This window comes from Rattus norvegicus, chromosome 4 (genome assembly GCF_021556685.1).
Source record: "Rattus norvegicus strain SHRSP/BbbUtx chromosome 4, alternate assembly SHRSP_T2T, whole genome shotgun sequence".
NCBI lineage: Eukaryota > Metazoa > Chordata > Mammalia > Rodentia > Muridae > Rattus > Rattus norvegicus.
In genome coordinates, this window is record NC_141537.1 from 139,343,159 (window position 1) to 139,363,435 (window position 20,277).

Here is a 20,277-nt window from a genome sequence, read left to right on the forward strand (position 1 = left end):
GTGAAGAGAAATAAACTCAGTTCATCATCATCCTCCTAGAGTACACAGTGAGTTTAAAGCTATATTTGAATGGATATAAGATATATAAAACCCTGCTTCAGAAAACAACAGCAACAACAAAAATAATTTTTAAGGAAAAGTATTGCCAACAAGATGCAGAGTATAAGGTTCATGTTTGAGACTTCTGGATTCTGAAAAGAACAAAATAACAACGAACAAAAAATACATGTTCCAAGCCTAAAAGACTGACTCATCCCTAATAAAAGACAAAAATAAAACACTGAATGGTCTGCCAGATTGTGAAATCTTAGGGTATTAACACTGTTTGTGTAAATGAATCTGATAAATATCGTTAAAGGCATTTTACTTCAGAATGGCTCAAACCTCATTTGTGTCTTAGAATAATCAGTTTTGAATCTATGAAACACTTGAAATAATTTGGAATAAATTTATTTGTTAAAATTGATTTCAGTACTTTCTGGGACTGTGGGGAAAAGGAGCTATCTAAAATTATTCCTTTCAGAAGTCAACCTATGGAGATTAGATATATTTAGTTGTTTGTAAAGCGAAGCTATTCATGAAAATGGAAATTCGAAGTGTCTTACACCCTTAGGAATTTTGATGCTATCAAGTTTTGCTGAAATAAACACAGAGATTTATTCCAAGTATTTAAATATATTCATTAAAGTTCTCAGTTGGATAAAAGGAACACTGGGATGCTACTGTGGCTTATGTTTTCTCTAAATGTTAATACTTATCACAGTTTATATCCTGCCTACCATAAATATTAAGGTTTTCAATCATTTCCTGGAATAGCAAATAGCTGTAGAACTAAGTGTTCTTATTGTTTTAGTAGAATGTAGCCCAGTCTATATCTTTGGATAGCTTTTATCAGCATTTGAAAAAGAATGCAATGCTCATTGTAAAATTAGCCAGATAAGTTGCAGCTAGCATTTATTGATTCTCTCTCGGCACAAAAAACTGCACTGAACACTTTATACACACCATGCCATTTAATCCTCCTAACAACCATAATCTTAATATCCCCAATTGGTAAATTTGATGGCTCCCTGCTTCTGTTCTAACAAGTTCTCACAAGATATGGGTTAGAAAATACTTATTATCATGTGGTATTATGGAAGACAAAATTGGAAAAATGGATCTCATTGGAATGTAATCATAGTGTCAGCTGGAATGGGTTTCTATGATTTAAATTAATTGCATTTATCCTTTTGAGTGTATATGGGTGGATGTGTGGTATATGTGATAAGCATGGATACCAGAGTTTATATTTGGAGGTAAGAGGACAACTTTCAGGAGTCTGTTCTTTTCTACTACTACATGGATCCTAAGATCCAAACTCAGCTTGGTAGATTTTACTGCAAGCTTCTGTACATAGTGAACCATCTCATTAGACCTTGAAATGTGCTGTTTCTAACAGGCTCTGGAGCTGTTTCTTCCTTTGCGTTTTTCAGTTTCCAGAGGCTTCCGCAACTCTTCACTCATGCTCTCTTCTTCCAAATTCAGAGGCACTGACTATAGGTTAGTTCCTTTACAGGCAACTATTTTTCTCAATGTTTCTCAAACTCAGTTTCCCTAAAACCTTTTAAAGGTCTGAGGATCACATGGAGTTTTCCCAGTTAGTGCAAGTTACAATGCAATGACAGCTAATTACAACACTTTTATCTACCTTATAACTTTCTTAGGCTTTGCAAGATTTATTTCACCCTGTTGCTTTAACTCAATACTACAGGTTGACTGATTATTAATGAATAAAATCCACTCAGTTTATAACTGTGGAATTTGGGAAGTTGAGGTCCAAGAGCCAAATTTAATTAGGGTTTTCCCATAGGGTGTGGAAACTGTGTTCTGGAGCATGGGAGATAGGCATAACATTGTATGAAAGAGTTATATAGGGGCAGGTGTGAACTGTTTTTTATGACAATCTACTTTTAAGATATCTCATTAATCCACTAATATAAAAATGCAATAATATATTCTTTTGTTTACCCTGTTCATGATTTAAATAGATTTTAAGACAAGTTTTGGTTGAGTATTTATTATATGCTTACATTAGTTCAGTGCTTATAACGTTTTGATTTATTTTCATGGAGTATTACCATAGTTAGCTCCATTTTACAGATGAGGAATTTGTCACATAGAATGGCAAAAAATTTGCTTGAAACCACATAGACTATGCCTATATTTCAACCTAAGAAAAGTTGCTGCAGTGTTTAGTGGGCAAATATCTTTACCACTGTGTTCCTTTCCTTTCCTTTCGTATTTTTAAAAATTCTCTGCTACCTTTTCCCCTCAATAATTTATTTCTACTCACTTTATATCTCCGTCTGCCAAGAGAAGGGGATCTCCCTTGGATACTACTGTACCCTGGACATCTAGACTCAGCAGAACTAGTCGCATCCTCTCCTATTGAGGTCCATTCACACAGTCCAGGTAGGGTGAAGGAGTTCCAATGGCAGGGAACAGAGACTGACAGACCCTTCTCCACTTGTTGGAGAACCGACATGAAGACCAAGTAGGACATTTGTGACAAATGTGGAAGGAGTCTGGGTCTAGCTCCTGCATGTTCCCAGGTTAATGGCCTGGGCTTTGTGAGTCACCATGGTCCCAGGTTAGTTGACTCTGTAGGTTTGGTTGTGGTGTCCTTGATCCCTTTGGCTTACTCATTTCTACCCAAACTCCATTCTTCCGGAAGACTCCCAGAACTTCATCTGATGTTTTGCTAAGGGATTTGCATCTGCCTCCATTCACTGCTGGATAAAGCCTCTCATGAGATAGTTATTTTGGTTTCCTGTCTATAAGTATAGCACAATATCATTACTAGTGTCAGTGATTGGTTGCCTCTCTTACATGGGATTAGTCTCAAATTGGGGCAGTCATTGGTTGGCTGTTCCTTCAGTCTCTGCTCCATCTTTATTCCTCCACATCTTATAGACAAGTTAAATTTGGGGTTGAAGGTTTTGTGGGTGGAATTATTGACATTCCCTTCCCTCCTTGGGAAGACCTGACAGGAGGTAGTCACTTCAGTTTCTATATTACTCAAGTAGGAATCTCAGCTATAGTATCCCCATAGATTTCCTGTACCCTCTCTTGTCACAGATTACCAGCCAGTCACCACACATTCTTCCTGGCAATTTCCATTCTCACTCACAGCCCTCCCACTCCCCATGCCACTCCATCTCCCCACAACTGATAGCCATCCCTGTTCTCCTCTTCACTCTTCCCTTCCCAGCTCCCTCTCTCTATCCTCCTCTGATGACTCTTTAGTTTCCTCTTCTACTGAGATTCACATGTTCCTGTTACCTCCTTTTTATACAGATATTTGGGTATATGTGCTGAAGCATGGTGGTCCTGTGATTTATGGCTAATGTCCACTTATAAGGAAGTAACTTTCTGGGCCTGGACTACCTCACTCAGGGTGATATTCCAAAATTCTATCCCTTTGCTTGCAAAATTAATGATGTATTTATGTTTAATAGTGGAGTAGTATTCTATTATGTAGATGTAACATACTTTCTTTATCCATTCGTGAGTTGAGGAACATCCAGGTTGATTCCAGTTTCTCATTATTATGAATAAAACTGCTATGAACAACTGAGGTTTGTTTATTAATGCTTCACAGTAAAAATCATTGTCCTGAATCCTTTTTGATGGGGGAAAATCAAGCTTGTAGCATTAATGTAAACATATTCAAAGGTTATGGGATTTAAGATGTGAGCATCTCTTAGAACCATTATTTTTCTAGCTATTGAAGTATGTGGAATGAATAAACACTCAGAAAAAGGAAATGTTAATTATAAGTATAGCTAACCCAAGAATAAAACTCAACTCTATAGAAACTTATAAACTTCCCCTGTACATTCTCTTAGCAGAAATTTGCTCATTTTTCACATAGGCAGAAATTTAGATAATCCAGTTGAAGGTTAAATGCAACTAAATAGAAGGCAGGAAATAATCAAACTCAGAGCTGAAATCAACCAAGTAGAAATGAAAAGTACTATACAAAGAAACAACAAAGTCAGGAGCTGATTCTTCAACAAGATGGATAAACCCTTAGCCAGACTAAGTAGAGGTCACAGAGAGTGTATCCAAATTAAGAAAATCAGAAAGGAAAAGGGAGACATAACAACAGAACATGAAGAAATTAACAAAATCATCATATCCTACTACAAAATCCTATATTCAACAAAACTGGAAAATCTGGAGGAAATGGACAATTTTCTAGACAGATACCAGGTAACAAAGTTACATCAGGAACAAATAAATCATCTAAACAACCCCATAACTCCTAAAGAACTAGGAGCAGTTATTAAAAGTCTCCCAACCAAAAAGAGCCCAGATACAGATGGGTTCAGTGCAGAATTCTATCAGACCTTCATAGAAGACCTCATACCAATACTGTGCAAACAATCCCACAAAATTGAAACAGGTGGAACACTACCAAATTCCTCTACGAAGCCACAACTACACTTATACCAAAACCACAAAAAGACCCAACAAAGAAAGAGAACTTCAGACCAATTTCCCTTATGAATATTGACACAAAAATACTCAATAAAATACTAGCAATCAAATCCAAGAATGCATCAAAATGATCATCCATCATGATCAAGTAGGCTTCATCTCAGGGATGCAGGGATGTTTTAATATATGAAAATCACCAACATTATCCACTATATAAACAAACTCAAAGGTAACAACCATATGGTCATTTCATTAGATGCTGAGAAAGCATTTGACAAAATTCAACACCCCTTCATGATAAAAGTCTTGGAAAGATCAGGAATTCAAGGCCCATATCTAAACATAGTAAAAGCAATATACAGCAAACCAGTAGATTACACGACCTGAGAGCTGTACCTCTCTTAGGCATATACCCAAAAGATGCTCCAACATATAACAAAGACAAATGCTCCACTATGTTTTTAGCAGCCTTATTTATAGTAGCCAGAAGCTCGAAAGAACCCAAATGCCTTTCAGCAGAGGAACAGATTCAAATTATGTGGTACATCTACACAATGGAGTAATTCTCGGCTGTCAAAAACAATGACTTTATGAAATTCATGAGCAAATGGAATGAACTTGAAATATCCTCAGTGAGGTTACTCAACCACAGAAAAACATACTTAGTATGCACTCTTTGATAAGTGAATATTAGCCAAGATGCAATCTACAGACCACAGGAAACTCAAGAAGAAGGATGACCAAAATGCAGATGCTCCCACTCCTTCTTAAAAGGGGGAAAATATTCATAGGAGGTGATATGGAAGCAAAGTTTAGAGCAGTGACTCAAGGAATGGCCATTCAGAGCCTGACCCACATGTGGCCCATAAATATATAGCCACCAAAACTAGATAAGATTGATGAAGCTAAAAAATGCATGGTTAAAGGGACTGGATATAGATCTCTCCTGAGGGACACATCCAGAGCATGTCCAATACAGAGGTCAATGCTAGCAGCAAACCATTGAACTGAGAATAGGACCCCCTTGGGAGGAATTAGAGGAAGTATTGAAAGAGTTGAAGGAGCTTGCAACCCCATAAAAACAACAATGCCAACAAACCAGAGCTTCTAGGACTAAACCACTACCAAGAGACTATACATGGACTGACCCAGGGCTCCAACAGCATATGTAATAGAGAATAGCCCTGTTGGGGCACTAGTGGAAGGGAAAGCCCTTGGTCTTGCCAAGGTTGGACCCCCAGTGCAGGGGAATATAGGGGGGTAGTGAGGGGGATGTGTAGGAGGAATACCCTTATGGGGGAGGAGGAGGGGAGGGAATGGGGTCTGATGGACAAGGAAACCGAAAAGCAGAATAACCTTTGAAATGTAAGCAAATAAATATATAATAAAAATTTTAAAAATTGCAAAATCAGAAAAATAAAATTATAATCACCCTTTGGACAGTTGCTGATTTTTATGTGGGGGAATTCTTTTACAAAGAATAATATTTTTAGATTCATCTAATATTTGATATATTAAAGTTCACAATATCTGACTTAATTCTTCTGCATGAGTTCTTATTAGTTACACACTGTGAGAAATAGCAATGGCAACTAGTACTCTATTTAAAATATATAATACAATCAGCTTATGAAAATAAGTTAGCAGGAAAAAAGTACTTACCCTACATGAACTTTACGAAATTATATATATATATATATATATATATATATATATATATATATATATAAAATATTTGAGTTTCAAAGCTAATTTGACTGACTTCTTTCTTTTCGGGGAAGTGATATTGATCAATATCATTTATACAGAATGACCTATGTTACTATAAAAATAGTTATTGAGTACATACTGGATCTTTTGAACAATATATTCAATAGAATTGTTCTCAGTTTTGGCTCTCCCATTAGTTGTTCAACAGTCTTAACTCTTGTAAACTTTAGCTTCTCCATTTATAAAGCAAGATGATCAGAATGTCATCTCTTACTGATGATGAGTACATTATAGTCCTGTGTGTACCTCCAGAAACAATGCAAGTATGAAATCTCTATTGTCAGAGCTTAGCCATTTATTTAGACATAAAATAAACCTGGTTGATTGTAGTCATTACTTTTCCAGCAGCAAAAGCTCTCCTGCAAACTAACATTCTGTAGGATCATATTCAGCACCTCTTCTTATATAATTCTTTCTTACAGTTAACAAAGAATATGAAAAGAAAATATCAGAGGATGAATATTTTTCATCTTTGATGTATGTTGACTTTACAAGCATAAATCATGAATGCAAGTGAATAACATTTACAAATATTAGATAATGGGAGTTGATTTCACCTGCTTTAGTGTGGGTGGTAAAGATTGTATTCTGGATGTAGCTTTCACTTTATAACCTATAGCATTCCTCAAAGCACATAAAATGATCACATGATTACTGATTATATTTAGTTCTTGGATAATAAAGAGCACCATGTTCTGGGTAGGATTACTAAATGTTCTGTGAGCATTTGTGGGGAGTTCCATATCTATTTAAAGTAATGTTAGTTGCTTTGGGGTATTCAAATTGCATGCAGATGTATTATGGATTGTCCAAAATATTGTCTAGATAGTAACTTTCTTCACAGCATCACTTCAACAATTGCTTACTTTCTTTCCATGGACTTAGGACAACTGCAGTCAGTACAAACCTGGCTTAGCCTTAGCTATCTTTCTCTCTTAGTTATCAAGGGGAAAAAGAGACACAATATTAAAGTAGTTTAAGAGAATGATGGAGAAGAACATATTCCTCTGTCGCTTTTATGTTGTTTGAAAAGGTTCCAAGTGGTAGAACCAAGCTATCTTGTCACTCGTCTGGGACAGACTCTGCTCTTATGAGACCATCTGAGGAACATTTAGTGTTTCATAAAATAGAGGAGGTAAGTCCTCCCCAATAAGATGAAGAATGATAACAGGAAGGTACACTATACCTGTCCAATTATCTTATAGAGCTGATAGTGGTCTCTATTTCTCTGTCCTCTGTTCTTGTTTCTCAATTAACCTTGAACATGGGAACTACATAGGTATGCCATCAAATATACCACTTTCCATTCATCCATTGGAACAAGTTTTCAAACCTGTTAGTCTTTGTTCAGAAGTATAGAAAGAACTTTCATTATTCTTTGCAGATGTATTTATTCTTAGAAATTTTCACCTTTCTTATGCTTTGTTTCTCCTATAGAGATGTCCCAGTTTTCATGGAAAAAAATCAAAATTTAATTATAAATCATAGTTATTGTTGATAATTTATAAGAAATACTTTTTATATTTTTATTGGATTTTTTAATTTACATTTTAAATGTTATTCCCTTTCTGGTTTCTGGTTCATAAGTCCCCTATCCCATCTCTCATCCCTTTCTTCTATAAGGGTGTTCCCCCTCCCCAACCATCACCTTCCCGCCTCCCCACCCTGACTTTCCTCTACACAAGGGGGTCCATCTTGGTAGGATCAAGGGCTTCTACTCCCATTGGTGCCCAACAAGGCCATCTACTGCTACATATGCAGCTGGAGACATAGGTGTTTCCACGTTTAGTCTTTGGGTTGTGGTTTAGTCCCTAGGAGTCTGGTTGGTTGGTATTGTTAATCTTACGGGGTTACAAGCTCCTTCAATCATTTCTCTAACTCCTCCAATGGGGACCCCGTTAGAAATACTTATAAATCCAGGTCAAGTAAGAATACTTATCTGCATCTCTGTGTGTATTTGTCTGTGTATATACACTGGTACAGAAATAATATAAATATATATACAAGCATAACTTAATATAATATTATGATATCTTCAATCTATAGCAAGGGAGCAAAGAAATCATCCATTGCCATCCTTTTTTCTTTCTTCCCTATCACTGCAGCAGTTTTCTTGCTTCTATTCAAAAGAAAATATTCATGAAATAGAAGTTATTTTAACTGAATACTGTCAAATTTAGAATTTTTGTACACCTTCCCATGGTCTGCTAGCATTCATATAAAATTAAAAAAAAACATATTAGCAAAAGTACATCCTTTTTACTCTTTGTAATAAAAACTGCATAAAGAAACCAATAGTCACTGCAGCTCTTTTGTAGTTACAATTATTTCTTTTAGTGAAAAATGCAATTTTATTGTGTTGGCCTGACAATCCATTCTGTACAGATCTTAACCAGAAAATAATGCTATGTTTATTTACATCTGGAGGTTTCTTAAATAGGCGAGGGAGAAAAACTCCAGTATGGCGGTCATTTTGGAGTGTTATTCTCCTGGATACAGTGATCATAAGGAGGTATCTGTTCATCAGTATACAAGCGGACATTTTTCTTTGTTCTTTATTTATACTGCTTTTCCAAAAGACATTACAAAAGAAAAATGTTCCATATTCCATACCTAACTTGGAGGTTATCTTTCTTTAGACTTCATTACAGTGGTTTCCTATTTCAAACCAGTTTGTACTTGTTCTTGTGGCTATATTTGCAGTTTTTCCAACCTGCATCTCAATTTTAGTCCCAGAAGAGACTGAGAGACAAAGTCCAGCTACTGAAACATGCAGCTGAGCTGACACCTACTTAAGCAAGCAGAGCACCTTTTAAACCACATATGCAATATAATAATTTATTATTTCCATAAAAAGACTATACTTTATACATCTTTGAGTTTGTCTGAAATTTTTAATGCATTGTAATTTTAAATTTAATTTTATTAATATATAATTATATTACTTCCCCTAATCTCTCTTTCTCCCTTCACCCTTTACCATGCCTTCTCTTCATCTCCAAGAATGCCTTCTTTTTCTTTGATTATTAAAGCTGCATACACGTGCACACATAACCACATGTACACATCTAATATATACACAAAACTTGCTCAGCCAGTTAAATGTGTTTTGTGTTTATGTGACTGCAGGGCTAAAAAAAAATTGTAATGAATATACTGTGAGATGGTTTGTCCCTGGGAAACTCTAATCTCCTCAGTGTTTAGGCAGCCATGTTGTTGAGATATGACTATAACTTTATTGTTATTTCTGGTAGATACCATCTCATAAGATACTTTTTTTGTTTTTAGAATCTTTCTGCTCCCTACCATTTTTATAATATGCCCTTAGTGTTATTTACAATAGTTGTAGTCAAAGGCTCAGTCCTGCAAAAATGCCCATTTCAGCTGTCAGTTCCATGGCCTGGGTTATGATAATGCTACTTCTGAACTATGACCTTGCAAAAAGATAATCCTGGAACACCCTTCTTGTATCTAAATATGCAAGCAAAACTCATGGGTCTGCAAGAAGTACATGCTGGTGTATTATGTTGAATATGAGTAAGCATACAGAGAAGCACAAGACCAAAGTATTGACAGAGGTGAAGGATGTAGGGTGTTTCATACAATATCCAGGACTTCCCTGGGTAGTCTCCATGAAACTTTACATATATCATTATCTAGAAACTTTCAGAACTCACTCAGTATCTCCATGGCAACCTTTTGTATAATCAAATCACTGGTCATAGGTGACCAATCAATACAATATAATGATAAAATCAATGTGAACCCCTCCCAAAAGTTGAAAGTCTAATCATGCCTTGGTTTTTCTTGAGGACTAGACTTAATCTTAAAGGTACATGGTATATTTCAGTGACCATTTGGCTCATTGATTGTCCATACTATTGGTTTAAAGGATTTTAGGACCTGTGTACTATGATACAAGGGAAGAAATCAAATTGCATTTCTTGGTATGTCACTGCTTCCTAGTACTCCATGAAGCACCTTTGCAAGTTCTTCTGTTCCTACTTAACTTAATATCCTCGCCTATACGATTTGAAACTGTAGTTCTTTGTTTCTGTAAATAGGTGAGCTCTTAAAAAATAAAATATATGTAGAGTTATATTTACTAGGTTGACTTAAAAATTAGTTTTTCCATTTTCTCATTCAGAAAGTGCATTAGAGACTGCAGATATTTAAAGTTAATTTTTTTAGCTTGTGAAGTTGTACCTGATGCAATAAATTAATGTATTACTTTCACAGAGGGATTTTAATTCTATTCGCTGTTTACCTTGGGATAAATATTTAAATTTAATATAAATATATAAATGAATATGCAATCTTTTTATAACATTACTGATAGTAAACCGTATAAGAGACTTTATTATTTATATAATTTTGTTTTTGTAGAATGGATTTAATTTGAAACCCTTTCACAGACCTTACTTCACTCCCTGCGCTGTATAGCCCTGTGGAATGGGGCTAAGATAAATGTTTTTAATTCAGTTTCCAGAACTACTGATGCTGACGGCATTGTAATTTTTATATGACAGGTATCAGATCAAAATTTACCATGCCTATTCCACTTAGTATGACCTCAAGCCATAGGGTTATTATATTTTAATTTGACTGATGTGTGATAAGCTTTTATAATCTCTTTTTTAAGGATGAAAACAAATACTTGCAAATTCTAGTCTGTAAGCATCTCAAATCTTTTAAGACTTTTAAGGTTAAAAGGAACACTCATTTCTTTTTTAAAAAAATTATTATTCTTTTCTAATCAGTATGGACAGAGGCAGTTCCAAACAATAGATAAGTCACATTATGACAATGGCAATATCAGATTTTAAAACATCAATATTCATGTTTCCTCAGGATGAGAGGACTATTTTCATGTCCTTAGTTGATTTACAGATGACATGTACTGACTAATGTATTAAACATCTTAATAAGGAAAAGGGATTTTATCATGAAAACAGTGCCAAAGTCCTAAGTCCAATAAATATCACAAGGGTATTAAAGTCTTATGTCTTGCACTGTCCTCTAAGTTACGAAAGCTGTTTAGACTCAATTTCTAGCAGAATGTGATTTTACTGGATATTGAGTGATTAAATACCTTGTTGCTATGTATTTCTGGGCAGATTAACTATACTTAACTGAATTCTTTCTCAATATTTGTTTCATATAATTCCCCAGACTGTCTTGGCTTATGTTCAAATAACTCAAAAACGATTCCATGTGGAAAATCAGGAAATTTAACTTCAAATTTCAGTGTTATTAAGCTTTTCTTCTTGAGCAATCTAATGATAGGGTGTCAGTGTGAGATGTTACCAACAATTCGAAGAACACTTAATGAGTGTATGAATATGCACAATGGAAGAACAAGAATCTTTATAACAACCCTGAGCCTCTCACAAATCTACTTTTCCCTAATTTAATTCCAGCAACAATATCTACAATGCCATTTTGTAAGATACTCTTCTCAAGGATGATATCCAAACATCTCAATGTACTGGACGTGTTTCATTACACAATTGATCATCTCATCTCATTTACCATGTAAAGTGCAGAGAATTAGCCAAGATAGAGAAAAGGAAAAGAAACAAATGAGAAATCTGCCTCTTTTTATTGTATATTTTATTTATTTACATTTCAAATGGGTGGAGGGCCACCCTCACATCCTCCATTGTTTGATGGCGCCGATATCAGGCAGGATGCACCTAGTAAAAGGGCAATACGCAAGCGCCTGGTAAATTCCTCACTCAGGGGGACACGTATGCTGTGGTACGTCATCTGGCATGTTTGGCAGCGACCAGCCAGAGAGTGACACGTCCTAGGCGAGGATAGTTTCCTATATAAGGGATGGTTTTACCCTCACTCGGGGTCTCCGTATTGTAAGCTTATACTCTCGCTCTCAAGATGCATTAAAGCTTTTTCTGCAGGAGGATCCTTTGTGTCCTGCGTCATTCTTGCTGGCGAGAAGTAGCGTGGGACACAAATGCTATGTCCTTTCTCAGGTTCTTCTCTGCAAACCCCTTTCCCAAGCTGCTTACCCTGTTTCTATAGGGTGCTCCCCACCCACCCACCCAATCCTGCCTTATCACCCTGGCATTTCCCTACACCTGGGCTCTTTTTTTATTTTTTAATTGAGTCAGTCCAGGTTCCATCTCCCCGTGGTTGGGCATTTCAGCTAAGGTCACCTACATGAGTCCTGGGTACCTCTCACATTCCAGGCCTCTGAAACTTTCTAGACATTTCTTCCACTACCTTCCCCCAGCAGCTGCAGGTTTCCATTCACTCTCCTGGTCTCCTGGGCTTATCGTGTTTCTCTCCTTCACCTGATCTTCTCCCTTTCTCCCTCCCCCTCCTTTCTCTCATCCATGTTTCTCCTTCCCTCACCCTCCCATTTTTATTTAGTTTTCCCTTCTAAGTGGAATTGCAGCATCCTCACTTGGACCTTTCTCTTTGTTATACTTCTTCTGTTCTACCATTTGTCTACATTTTTGGGCTGATATCCACTTATCAGTGCTTATCAGTGAGTACATACCATGCATTGTTTTTTTTCTGTCTTGGTTACCTCATTCTGGATGAAAATTACTAGTTTGTCTGTAAAATTCACAATGTCCTCTTTCTTAATAGCTGAATAGTATTCCATTGTGGAAAGGGTACCAGAAAAAAGAGGAGGGGTACAATATATGCCATGTAAATAAATAAGATAATTATTTTTTAAGAAAAATGAGTGAACTGAAAGATTTGCAATTTTGTTAACATTGTTCCTATTATTCTTACATTTCTAATGATAATTTGTTTTTTAACTGATATGATTTTAATTCTACAAAATATGCATAGCATGTAATTACCTGTTTCGGTTTGATCAAATGGACTAAAAAAAAATCCTTATTGTTCTACAACTTTTAATATCTTGTACACATATCTTCAATTTCTTAGAGTGAAATAACATGCCTCCTTGAGAATTATTCCCTACGTTCTTAACCACAGAGCAGGATAATCTGTATTTTACATTGTCTTTATGACTCTACTTACTCTAAAATTGTGTTTAAAATAAGAGAAATTTGCCATAATTATCTACTTTGACTGTTTATGTAACAGCAAATGTATTCAAAACTCAAACATGTTTTAGATTGCCAAAATATATATTTTATTTAAGAGGAACAATAATGAGTTATGTCCACTTGCTACATTTTGCTCCGTGCATTCACTAATGTGTCTCCAGGTTGCTTTTGCCTTTTTATTATTACTGTGTATAATTATTGTTTAGACATAGTATACAGAGTTATGTTCTTGCTTTCAACTTTGTCTATATACCCAGAAGTGGGACTGCTGGGCAATATGCTAACATTGTGGTTGTGCCCACACTCTCATTGCTTGTACATTGTTGCTCTATGTTTTCTTAATAATAATAGTGTAGTCGTATGTGTGTATGTGTGTGTTTGAGTGTGTGTGTGTGTGTGTGTGTGTGTTTGAGTGTGTGTGTGTGTGCATGCACGCAAGTGTCTGCTGATATTTCGTATGAAATTGTGCTGGACTTACACAAAAGGAAAACCTTTTATGGGAAGCAATACTTGGTAAATCTGTATCCTATATCAAAGAAATGGCTATTTTAGTCATTGTCTAGTGTCTGTTGTTAAGAAAACAATTGCAAGATTCTGGATGACACTTAACAGGCCTTCTGATTCTCAGACAATTTCATTCATTCAACGAGTCTCAAAAAGTAGCTTTTTACCTCTTCCTTAGCAGTATAGAGATGATTGGTACAAGGTACTTACAGAGCTTGACAACATGAAAAGTAACTTAAGGTATCATTGTGCAGAAAGTCCTTGTGCTTATAGAATATGCAGGTAGACCAGTACACTTTATCTGGGAAAGCTTTGCAAACCTGTATTTTTAATAATTTATTTTTTAAAGATTGCAATACATAACTATCCTCTTTCCTTTTCTACCTCTAACCCTGTTATATATAATTCCTTGCTCTCTTTCAAATCCATGACTGATGCTTTCACACATCCTGTGTGTGTGTGTGTGTGTGTGTGTGTGTGTGTGTGTGTGTTTGAGTGCATGTCTGTAACTAAGTACATATATACAGTCTATACTCTAAGCAGTATTACTTGTATGTTTATTTTAAGGGCTGACTACTCAGTATTGGATAACCAGTTCATGTTCTCCTCCCTGAGGACAACTATTTCTCCCACTCTCAGCATTTTTGGTTGCCTGAAGTTCTTTGTATAGAGTTGAGGACTTTCTTTTACCCACATTATCATGTTCATTGTTGTTGTGCTGGTTTATGTCACTTTAGATAGTCTTGTTAGTGACACTTTATGGCTTTGGCTTCTCACATCGCTAAGAGGACTCTCTCTCTCTCTCTCTCTCTCTCTCTCTCTCTCTCTCTCTCTCTCTCTCTTTTTCCCTGGCTCTTACAGTCTTTCCATCCCTCTTCTGCAATGATCCTTGAGTCTTAAGGTATGGGAGTTAATTATAGATGTATCCTTTGTAACTGGGCTTCACAACACTAAATTGTGATTGGTAGTGCTTTTCTGTAATGGTTTTTGACTGTTGGAACGAGAGGTTTACTTGTTAAGGGGTAAAGGCTACTAATTAGAAAGTCTTATGTGGTATGAGGAAAATATTTAGAATGTAGTTAGGGATTATTGTGTTTTAGTAAAATGGTAGTTGCGTGGTTTTTTCCCAACATTCATGACTTCACTAGCCCTGGAGATTTGGCTAGGTTTCCAGTACTAGATGTGGTCATGTTCAGGAGATCTTAAGTATAATTAGAGGATTGTAAGTTATGTGAATGTCACTCAGGTATGACACTGCCACTGCACTGTTATGGTAATAGTGTCCTGCTGTTTGTTGCTGTGGCTCATAAGTGGCATAGTTGGTTAGGACTGTTGTGTGCTTACCGCCTTTATTGTACCATGTACATGTATGATAAAGTAACATGCAAGCTGGTTCTCAAGGAGACTTTCAAGTTAGTTCTAGTTCAGAGAACTGACCCAAGCATACTGAGTGCACACATTATCTCTTCAGCAATTACAACTTACTTTCTACCCCTGGGGTACCACCAATGGTATTAGCAATAGCCTTTAATCTCTTAGACAACCCTTTCCAAAATCTTAAAGAAAGGCTCCTCATTCTGGGTGTTAGGGATTAGGTTAGATGATCTTTGGCTCTTTGAGGGAGCATCGTTAGTTCACATGGCAAATTTTCATGCAAACTCTGTACGTCTGTTTATGTGATTTATGGGTAGTTTAAGTATTTTAGTTAGATCGTTAAAATAGTAATTACTTATGACTTCTCTTATAATTATTTTGTCTTCTTCCCTGTTTCTATGCTTATATCTTCTCTCCTGCCTAGCTAGAGAACACTGATCAAAACTGTAATTTTCTGTACTGAATATATTGTAGGATTTCAAGGTTTACTGGTTAACTGGGACAATACACTGAGTAGTAAGCTAAGCACAACTGAAACTAATGTTTACAAATAAAGGATATTCAGGTAAATGTTCCTTTGATTCATTTACGGTGTAGAGTTGTTTTGGGAGACACAGGGTCTCATTCATCCCAGACAAGTGCCAAATTGCTATGTAGTTGCAGGATTTCTTTAAATATTGATCCTCTGGCCTATACCTCCCAAATGTTAAAATTACAGGTATAAAGCCCCGTATCTTGTTTATTCAATGCTAGGAATTGAACACAGGGCATTATGTTTGCTAAGTAAGCAATCCACCAAGTGAAATACCTTCCAAGACCTGCCTCATTGATTTTTACATCTATATGCAATTCAATAATTTTGTTTTTTTAAGGATAATATACTCATATACAGAGTTTTTGTTTTCATCTTTTCTTTTTCACGTGAATGGACACTGTTTTCAGTGAAAATAGCTCTCCCGGAAAATGTTTTAGGAGAAATAGTATCCTTGTTAACATGTAAAATTGAAACCTGAACACACCATGGCTTGGAACTGTCATGTAAGAACACTGAAAAAAAACCCTCATATTAAACTTGGTCCATGACTTCTGGTACTTTTGGAGAAAATTCTAGCCAAAAAGAGGTACAGTACAAACATACCTGGATTACAGAGACAGTACCAGATATGTCTTCATAATAAAGACAGATCCTTTTACTAGGGTTTGTGAGCAGCTTTCTACTACTGTAATATCTGGAAATAAGTAACTTAAAAGAGTAGTTAATTCTGATTTATGGTCTCAGAGGTTTTAGTGTGCAGTCACTTGGATCTGTTGCTTGTGGTCTGTGATAACAAGTCCATCAAGACAGGGATAGGAGACAGAAAGAGAAGGGGGTTGGAATAGGTTGTATCTCAACATACTATTGAATATCTTTCTCCTTTCTGATAATGAGAGTTAATTTTCTTGTACTAGGATCTGTCTCCCACATGTTCCAGAATTATACAGATGCATAGTAATCCAAGTGTGGTACTTACAGGACCCTGCTAGCTAGAGCACTTAAGTTTCATTTTTTTCATGGTATTTATCTCTCCATTGCTTGGTCAAAGAGAAGACCAATTCGACCTAAAAAAGGAAGTTTATGGTGACTCAGTGTTTTCAAAAGTTCAATCCATAGTTTTTTACCTTTGGTATTTTGGGGCTTGTGGGTAAGGTATAAGTATATGACCAATAAAATTGTTCATTCATCCATAGCCAGAAAGCAAAGAGAGGATGGGGTAGAGTTGGGAAAAGAGACAGAGGAGACAGTAAGAAATATGGAGCATAGAAGAAAAAAAGAGGAGGAGAAAACAGAGAAAGACGGGATTCATGGCAGAGAAAACAGAGAATGCTAGAAACCAAATAGCTCCCCAAATATGCATGTAAATGTCTCAAATTCCCTATCATATGTCTATGAGGCTCCACTTTCTAAATGTTGAACATTTCCTAGCAATGTCATAAGCTACTAACCAGGCTATTGACAGAGAGACTTTCGGGGGATATTTATGATAATAAGCATAGCAGCATCCCTAAAAGATAAATGCCAGATATAAGACAAGACACAGAAGAAGCAGTGTGTCACAGGGGCTTCAAAACATGAAGGAGACACTGAGGAACTGCTTGAGGAAAACCCTAGAAATAAAAGCTAATCTTACAAGTGAAAGAGTTCAGAGTAATCTATATTGCAAAACAAAAAGGAGCATGACATCGGTCTTCCCTCAGCAGCCACCAGTTATGGAGCTCAAGGGGATTACCCCTTCATTTCAGCCTTTGGGATCATGGAGAGTAGTTCATGAAACCAAGCTGTGTTTCTGCCTTAAAGAAATTAAAAATGAACAACCATATTTTAAGCTTTTCTTCGATATTGTCATTTATTGTACAACATGAAAAAAAATTATACAGTACTTAATGTAGGAAATAAATGAGGCGTGGGGTAACCAGTCAAAAGAATTAATGTACTAGAATGTCTTAGAAATTGATCAATAACAGTATTTAATAAGACCATCCAACGTTTGTAGAAGATTCTGCTTTGTGTTGAAGAAATCACTGTGTCACATACCTATTTTAAGATATTTACCCTTTTGTAGCTTCCATTTTAGGTCCTTGTTCTAAACTGGAAGAGAAATTGTAGACAAAGTTCTCAAAGAAGATGCCTGTTAGGGTGTGGACGACCTACTCATAGGACGGAGTTGGCTTAATGTTCTCTAAAATCAACAGAAAAGGAGATGGAGGCATCTGCATTGATTAAGCTCCTCCGCTCATGTTGCACTCTGTAAAATAAGGCATTTGATTCCTACAGAGAAATTCTTTCATTTTTTGTAAAGCTAAAGAAAAGAGTAAGGAATGCTGATGGAAATTCCCTGCTGTCAAGCACCATTCAACAGTGGAAGCAGAATGTAGGGCTCACTGGAATAGAATTATTCTTTCTAGAAGAGTCATCTTCAGGGAGCCAGATAAAGTGGTACACTTAATCGTTGATCAGAACTCCTACGCAGAAAGATCAATAATTAAAAAGGAATTATGATTATTGTATTACTATTTCCATTCCATTAATGACTTTCTTATCTTAAGAGGTAATGTATATTTCATCAAAGGTTAAGTCATTCTCTTGAAGTCCACTCAACTAAAGAACACTTCCCTGTCATAGGCAGCCAACAATTTCTTCCTAGAGACACATCTGGGAGCCATTGAATAAATGGATTTGCTTTGAGTGAGGAAGGTAATAACATATTCAATTTGATAGGAAATGCAACCCTCTGATTCTTCCTTTGTAGTTAGAAGGCAATGTTGGCAGTTTTCTGATATTTGAGTACATAGTTTGTCACATTCGTTTTTCTCCTTCGTGACAATCAAGTGCTTTATATTTTATTAACAGTGTATAATAGTTAGGAAGAATCATGTGTCTTGATCCATTAGTTTCATCTGGCCTAAGGATTATTGAAATTCATTCAGGTTTTCTTTCTTTTGTCTATAACTCTAGTGTGTTATCCATTGGACCATCCAGCAAGATTCAGGTTTCTAAATTCATGGATATTATAATTTTTAACATGTTTTTCACAATTGAAACTATTATCATTTTGAAGGGTTTTTTGAAAAACTAAGATCATCTTACTACATTTAGCTATTTTGGCTTGTATTTAAACAGAAATAAAAACTCTAAGAGATAATAACCAAGTATGACAAAACTATATATAGTAAGATTAAAAAAATTCAGATTGAGGATTCAATACACAACCCAAAAGAAGGAAAATGGCCTTAAAAGCAGGAAGACACTAATTAATCCTCTTATTCAAACTAGTATAGTTATGTGTATAAAAATAAAATAAATAAATAAACTCTAAGAATTAGCTTTATGATGTGTCCATATATTCACATAAAGTAACTACTTCTTTAAAAAACATAGCTTATATTAATTTATAGCTTTCTTTGGCAGACAATTAGAAAATTCATGTATTCAGTATTTTGTATATCTTTTGATGAAATATGCAAGTAAGAACATATTCCTTTTATAAAATTGTCCTTTTTAAGGATACAACAGAAGTTACATTTTGCATAGCTCATCTGTTCAGGTGATCAGAAATTGCTTTCTAAATGCAAACCTGAGACTTGTCCTGAGTTCAAGGACTTATTTTGAAGAATGTGTCAGATGGTTGTCTAGAGCGTTATGGCCATAGGGGATCATGTTGGTGAGTAAAACAGATCTGTCTTAATCGACATATGGGATCTCATAAAACTGCAAAGCTTCTGTAAGGCAAAGGACACTGTTGTTAGGACAAAACTGCAACCAACAGATTGGGAAAGATCTTTACCAATCCTACAAATGATAGAGGGCTTATATCCAAAATATACAAAGAACTCAAGAAGTTAGACTGAAGGGAGACAAATAACGCTATAAAAATGGGGTTCAGAACTAAACAAAGAATTCACAGCTGAGGAATGCCAAATGGCTGAGAAACACCTAAAGAAATGTTCAACATCTTTAGTCATAAGGGTAATGCAAATGAAAACAATACTGAGATTTCAACTCACACCAGTGAGAATGGCTAAGATCAAAAACTCAGGTGACAGCAAATGCTGGTGAGAATGTGGACAAAAAGGAACACTCCTCCATTGTTGGTGGGATTGCAGACTGGTAGAACCATTCTGGAAATCAGTCTGGGGGTTCCTCAGAAAATTGGACATTGAACTACCTGAGGACCCAGCTATACCACTCTTGGGCATATACCCAAAAGACACCCCAACATATAACAAAGACACATGCTCCACTATGTTCATAGCAGCCTTATTTATAATAGCCAGAAGCTGTTCAACAACCTAGATGTCGTTCAACAGAGGAATGGATACAGAAAATGTGGTACATCTACACAATGGAATATTACTCAGCTATCAAAAACAATGACTTTATGAAATTCATAGGCAAATGGATGGAACTGGAAAATATCATCCTGAGTGAGGTAACCCAATCACAGAAAAACACACATGGTATGCACTCATTGATAAGTGGATATTAGCCCAAATGCTCGAATTACCCTAGATGCACAGAACACATGAAAATCAAGAAGGATGACCAAAATGCAAATGC